Raw genomic sequence first — 7,500 nt, 5'->3', positions numbered from 1 at the left:
TCTCTCTCTCTCAGTATATCTGTTGCCTTCAGCCGGATTCTATTAAAGTATTCACTATGGCAATTTCAAGAAACATCTGACATTATTCTTCATCTTCCTCCTCACCGATTCCAGCTACTCCCTCCCCCCAATAGGACATACCCTATGGGCACAGACACCTGTCCAAATTTATGCCCCATTGCCCCCTTCTGCGATGTTGATGAGGTAAGGCGTTTTAAGATCCACCGGAGACAGAGTATCCTGTTCATCATTTATGATAAATATTATACAATAATTTTAAAACAGAGCTCGACAGAACGTGGGACCTCATGCCCGTGTATTTCCTAGCCCGGAGGAAAACAAGAAAAGTACCTACTTATAAATTTTGCAAGTGCTTTCATACACTTACGAGTTCGCAAGCTTCCAAGAAGTTAGAAAAAAAAAAACATTGATGCGTCGATGGCAATACTTGGAATTTCCGTGCTTCCCTATTTGTTAATTTTCTCGTCATATTTTTCCTTCTCCCTCTCTGCCCCTGCATCTACTCCTTCTTCTCTTCCTCCTCCCCAGTGCCTAAAATCCTCAAGGAGTTCCTTATTTTATCCTCTCAAGTGGGTCCTATTGGTAATAGAGGAGGGAGCACTCCCTGCATTCTGATTGGGCAAGGAAACGTCATCGGCTTTTTGTGATTGGTCCGTTTCTGGGAACGATGACGTCATAGAAAAAAATGTGTTGCAAGAAACCGCCATTGGATTCATTTCCATAGAAAACGCTTATTTTTTTATTGTGCTTTCCCGCGTTGAGAGAGAGAGAGAGAGAGAGAGAGAGAGAGAGATGTTTAAGACGGAAAGTCCTGACGCTAAGGGATTTTAAGTACCGCACTGAAGATTCGAACTCTTGCCTCGGGCTGGACGTTGGCAAGTCAAAATGTGAATTTTTATTTTGTCACTAAATATATATATATATATATATATGTGTGTGTGTGTGTGTGTGTGTCTGTGTCAATCTGTCCGTCACGCACACATAATGAAAAGCTACTATTAGTAAAAGTAGTAGTTATAGTAATAAGGGTTGGAAATCTCCTCTCACACATTCACATCCTGGTCGACCAAGAACCCATCTCTCTCTCTCTCTCTCTCTCTCTCTCTCTCTCTCTGGTAATCAGAGCACGTTCAAGTAGTCACTCCTTACTAACTGCTTTTGCATGCATGATACTTCTGAACGCTGCCCTTGGCGGTTTGAGAGAGAGAGAGAGAGAGAGAGAGAGAGAGTTAGTTCCCCAAAACATCCCAAGGCATACACACACACACACACACTCCCTCTATATACCCAGGTGTTGCTTGGTATAGACCAGACAAAGTGTGTTGTGTATTTGTGTTGTCATTACCCACATATTTATGATTGTGGGAAATTTAAAGGCCTTTGTCCTTGTAATTGTGGGAAATGTAGAATTATCTACCAATATTGTTGTAATTGTGGGAAATTAAAACGGGGCAATTCAAAACTATTTACCAAAATTGTAATTGTGGGAAATTTAAAAAGAATTACCAAAAAGCATTGTAATTGTGGGAAATCAAAAACACCACCAACATTGAAATTGTGGGAAATTAAAAAGACCGCCATTGTAATTGTGGGTAATTTAAAACTATTTACCAACATTGAAATTGTGGGAAATTAAAAAGACCGCCATTGTAATTGTGGGTAATTTAAAACTATTTACCAACATCCTTGTAATTGTGGGAAATTGAAAACTGTTTACCAACATCTATGTAATTGTGGGAAATTGAAATCTAATTACCAACATCCTTGAAATTGTGGGAAATTGAAAACTTCAGCAACATTGTTATTGTGGTAAATTGAAAACTTCAGCAACATTGTAATTGTGGGAAATTGAAAACTTCAGCAACATTGTAATTGTGGGAAATTGAAAACTTCAGCAACATTGTAATTGTGGGAAATTGAAAACTATTTACCAACATCCTTGAAATTGTGGGAAATTGAAAACTTCAGCAACATTGTTATTGTGGTAAATTGAAAACTTCAGCAACATTGTAATTGTGGGAAATTGAAAACTTCAGCAACATTGTAATTGTGGGAAATTGAAATCTAATTACCAACATCCTTGAAATTGTGGGAAATTGAAAACTTCAGCAACATTGTTATTGTGGTAAATTGAAAACTTCAGCAACATTGTAATTGTGGGAAATTGAAAACTTCAGCAACATTGTAATTGTGGGAAATTGAAAACTTCAGCAACATTGTAATTGTGGTAAATTGAAAACTTCAGCAACATTGTAATTGTGAGAAATTGAAAACTTCAGCAACATTGTAATTGTGGAAAATTGAAAACTTCAGCAACATTGTAATTGTGAGAAATTGAAAACTTCAGCAACATTGTAATTGTGGTAAATTGAAAACTTCAGCAACATTGTAATTGTGGTAAATTGAAAACTTCAGCAACATTGTAATTGTGGGAAATTGAAAACTTCAGCAACATTGTAATTGCGGTAAATTGAAAATTTCAGCAACATTGTAATTGTGAGAAATTGAAAACTTCAGCAACATTGTAATTGCGGTAAATTGAAAACTTCAGCAACATTGTAATTGTGGTAAATTGAAAACTTCAGCAACATTGTAATTGTGGGAAATTGAAAACTATTTACCAACATCCTCGTAATTGTGGGAAATTGAAATCTAATTACCTACCTACTTGTAATTGTGGGAAATTGAAACTTCACCAATATGGTAATTGTGGGAAATTGAAAACTATTTACCAACATCATTGTAATTATGGGAAATTGAAAACTTCAGCAACATTGTAATTGTGGGAAATTGAAAACTATTTAACAACATCCTTGTAATTGTGGGAAATTGAAAACTATTTACCAATATCCTCATAATTGTGGGAAATTGAGAACTATTTACCAACATCCTTGTAATTGTGGGAAATTGAAAACTTCAGCAACATTGTAATTGTGGTAAATTGAAAACTTCAGCAACATTGTAATTGTGGAAAATGGAAAACTATTCACCAACATCCTTGTAATTGTGGGAAATTGAAAACTGTTTACCAACATCTTTGTAATTGGGGGAAATTTAAAACTATTTACCAACATCCATGTAATTGTGGGAAATTAAAGACTGTTTAGCAACATCCTTGTAATTGTGGGAAATTGAAAAATATTTACTAACATTTGTGTAATTGCGAGAAGTTGAAAACTAGGCCTATTTACCTACATCCGTGTAATGGGGGGAAATTGAAAACTATTTACTAACATCCTTGTAATTGTGGGAAAAGTAAAATATTCATAACAATATTACTGTATTTTGGGGGAATTTTAAAAGACTTATTATAAACATATACTCAACATCATACTTTATCTGTTCAGTCTTCCTTTTTTTCCAACTATTCACTTCCCTGTACAAATTTTTGGTTTGCCTCTAGCTGTACGTGGGCCCTGAATGGACTCACCGGCCCCCGTGCCTTGCTGTACAACCTTGATTATTAAACCCAAACCAATCCTAAATAAATTAGTATCCTGGTCATTATTGGAACAATGCTACCGAACATCCTCATATTTTCCAAACCATTCATGAGGGCTCTCCTAGACCTATAAACCTATAGTCGTAAGAGAGGTTCCTGGCAAAATAAGCCCCGCCCCTGATGATATTTTAGTCAATCCCTTTGTCTCCCACACTAGTAGTGGGACACATGATTGGCTATGACGTCATAAGGGGTGGGGTGTATTTCAAAATAAGCCCCGCCCCTGATGATGTTTTAGTCAATTCTTTTGTCTCCCACACTCGTAGTGGGACACATGATTGGCTATGACGTCATAAGGGGTGGGGCTTATTTTAAGATAAGCCCCGCCCCTGATGACGTTTTAGCCAATCCCTTTGTCTCAAATATTAGCAGTGGGAAGCATGATTGGCTATGATGTCATATGGGGCGGGGCTTGTTTTGAAATAAGCCCCGCCCCTGATGATGTTTTAGCCAATCCCTTTGTCTCCCACATTAGCAGTGGGAAACATGATTGGCTTTGATGTCACAACGGGGGTTATGATGTTTTAGCCAACCCCTTTGTCTTCCACATTAGCAGTGGGAGACACGATTGGCTATAACGTCATAAGGGGCGGGGCTTATTTTGAAATAAGCCCTGCCCCTGATGATGTTTTAGCCAATCCCTTTGTCTCCCACATTAGCAGTGGGAGACGTGATTGGCTATGACGTCAGAAGGGGAGGGGCTTAATTTGCCCGGAATATCTGTGGCGACTATAGTGACCCCATATGCTAAACCACATGCATCAATAGAATATGGAGTATCTGTTGTTAATTACTCGAAATGACATGTGGCATTATATGTCTTGTTTTGGGCATAGGATATCTTAATTTGTCCTTTTGTGACCTTTTTTTCGAGTCATGATTTTGGTTCTTATACCAATAGGTTTTTTTTATTACGAATATATAACTAAAATTCTTTCAGTTTCGTAGGCCTAAGAATTAGCAATTACACTTTCTTTTTCTGCATAATATATTCTCATGTGACCTTTTTCTACATAATATGTTCCCCTGTGACCTTATTCTGCATAACATGTTCTTCTGTGATTTTTTTTGCGTATATAATATGTTCTCCTGTGACCTTGTTGTGCAAATGTTCTCGTGCAACCTTTTTCAGCATATGTTCTCCTGTAACCTTTTTCAGCATATGTTCTCCTGTGACCTTCTGCATAATATGGTCTCCTGTGACCTTTTTCTTTATGTTCTGCTGTGACCTTTTTCTGCGTAATATGTTCTCCTGTGACCTTTTTCTTTATGTTCTCCTGTGACCTTTTTCTGCGTAATATGTTCTCCTGTGACCTTTTTCTTTATGTTCTCCTGTGACCTTTTTCTGCGTAATATGTTCTCCTGTGACCTTTTTCTTTATGTTCTCCTGTGACCTTTTTCTTTATGTTCTCCTGTGACTATTTTCTGTGTCATATGTTCTCCTGTGACCTTTTTCTTTATGTTCTCCTGTGGCCTTTTTCTGCGTAATATGTTCTCCTGTGACCTTTTGCATATGTTCTCCTGTAACCTTTATCTGTATAATATGCTCTCCTGTGACCTTTTTCTGCATAACATGTTCTTCTGTGATTTTTTCTGCATATGATCTCCTGTGACCTTTTTCTGCATATGTTCCCCTGTGACCATCTTCTGCATAATATGTTCTCTGGTGACCTTCAGCATATGTTCTCTTGTGACCTTTTTCTTTATGTTCTGCTGTGACCTTTTCCTGCATATGTTCTCCTGTGACCTTTTTCTGCATATGTTCCCCTGTGACCTTCTTCTGCATAATATGTTCTCTTTTGACCTTCAGCATAATATGTTCTCCTGTGACCTTTTTCTTTATGTTCTGCTTTGACCTTTTTCTTTATGTTCTGCTGTGACCTTTTTCTGTGTATTACGTTCTCCTGTGACCTTTTTTCTGCTTAATATGTTCTCCTGTGACCTGCATAATATGTTCTCCTGTGACCTTTTTCTTTATGTTCTCGTGTGACCTTTTTCTGTGTAATACGTTCTCCTGTGACCTTCTTCTGCATAATATGTTCTCTTTTGACCTTCAGCATAATATGTTCTCCTGTGACCTTTTTCTTTATGTTCTGCTTTGACCTTTTTCTTTATGTTCTGCTGTGACCTTTTTCTGTGTATTACGTTCTCCTGTGACCTTTTTTCTGCTTAATATGTTCTCCTGTGACCTGCATAATATGTTCTCCTGTGACCTTTTTCTTTATGTTCTCGTGTGACCTTTTTCTGTGTAATACGTTCTCCTGTGACCTTCTGCATAATATGTTCTCCTGTGACCTTCTTCTGCATAATATGTTCTCCTGTGACCTTCTTCTGCATAATATGTTCTCCTGTGACCTTTTTCTGCATAATATGTTCTCCTGTGACCATTTCTGCATAATATGATCTCCTGTGACCTTTTCTGCTTAATACGTTCTGGGACTTTTTAATCTGCATAATATATTCTTCAGTTACCTTTTTCTGCATATGCTCTCCTGTGACCTTTTTCTGAAGATTGGATGCATTTACAAGGTCATAAATATTTTCTTTTACTTATTTGTTAATGTGAAATATTATTTATTAAAAGTAGGCCCTATATAATATCTAAAACCCATCAAATTTCATAGGCCTAGGAATTATCAGTACAGCTTTATACACTGTGAACAGATCATAGGATCAGGGTGGGTAGGTCATTTAGATGTAGCCCAAATGGACCGGGGGGGGGGGGGAGGAGGGAAGGGGGGTAGAGAGGGTAAAAAAGAGGAGAAGCGCATTGGGCCAGGTGTTCATAGATGCTCCGAGGCAGAGACGTACGCACGAACACACAGCCTCATTGAAGAAGACTAGCGAGTAGCGAGCGAGCGAGCAAGTCCGAGTCTCCGAGAGTTCAGATACCGGTTGGCCGTGGCTGGCTGCAGTTGGGGTCGGTGCTAGAAGGCAGTCTCTCTCTCTCTCTCTCTCTCTCTCTCTCTCTCTCTTTATATACACGTGGTTTAGCACTTTCTTTTAGCGTCGTGTGTTAATATCTTTAGAGAAGTTCGATGTATTTAACTGTGAGAAAAGTGATATATATATATATATATATATATATATCACTGAACTGTGAAAATTGAGGAACCTTTTCGTGAAATGCAGAAAAAAAAATATATTTTGCTATATATCGTGAAAAGCGTCTTTTTAAAAAATATTTTGACGCTAATATTGTGTAAATTTTATTTTTCTGTAGATGAAAAGTGTTTAAGAAAAATATGATATAATATACATTTGAAAATACTGATTTAAAGGCACTATTTGACTGAATTTTAATCCAGTGATTTTTATAATTAGGCCTATTGCAAAAATATGAGTTATCAACTTGAAACTATAGACCTATTTTGAAGAAACTGATTTTAAAACTATAGGCCTACGTTGAAGAAATTGAAATTAAGTGTTTGCAAATCTCGTCAACTTGAAGTTTGGCGGAAATTAAATAAAACTGTAGGCCTATTTAATGAAAATATATGCATAAGAAGACAGATATGAAGAATTATCGTAGGCCTATATGTGCAAACGAAGTTTAAAAGGTTCACAATTAAAGGAATATTTTATGGTAAGTCTCTCTCTCTCTCTCTCTCTCTCTCTCTCTCTCTCTCTCCACTTTTATTTCTGTCCACTGCAGGACAGTCCTCTCTCTCTCTCTCTCTCTCTCTCTCTCTCTCTCTCTCTCCACTGCAGGACAGAGTCCTCAGTCATGCCCTTCCACTTGCATCTGTTTATGACCTTTCTATGCCAGTCTATACCCGCAAACTTCCTTAGCTCGTCAATCCATCGTCTTCTCTTCCTTTCCATGCTTCTTTTGCAATCTCTAGGGACCCATTCTGTTATTCTTAATGTCCATCTATTGTCTTTCATTCTCATTATATGTTCTGCCCATGTCCATTTCTCACTTAGAAGATCCTCTACTTTACTTTGCTCTCAGTATCCATGTTGCTCTTTTTCTA

The sequence above is a fragment of the Palaemon carinicauda genome, chromosome 25 (assembly GCF_036898095.1).
Source record: "Palaemon carinicauda isolate YSFRI2023 chromosome 25, ASM3689809v2, whole genome shotgun sequence".
NCBI classification, from domain to species: Eukaryota; Metazoa; Arthropoda; class Malacostraca; order Decapoda; family Palaemonidae; genus Palaemon; species Palaemon carinicauda.
This window is presented reverse-complemented; position numbering follows the sequence as displayed.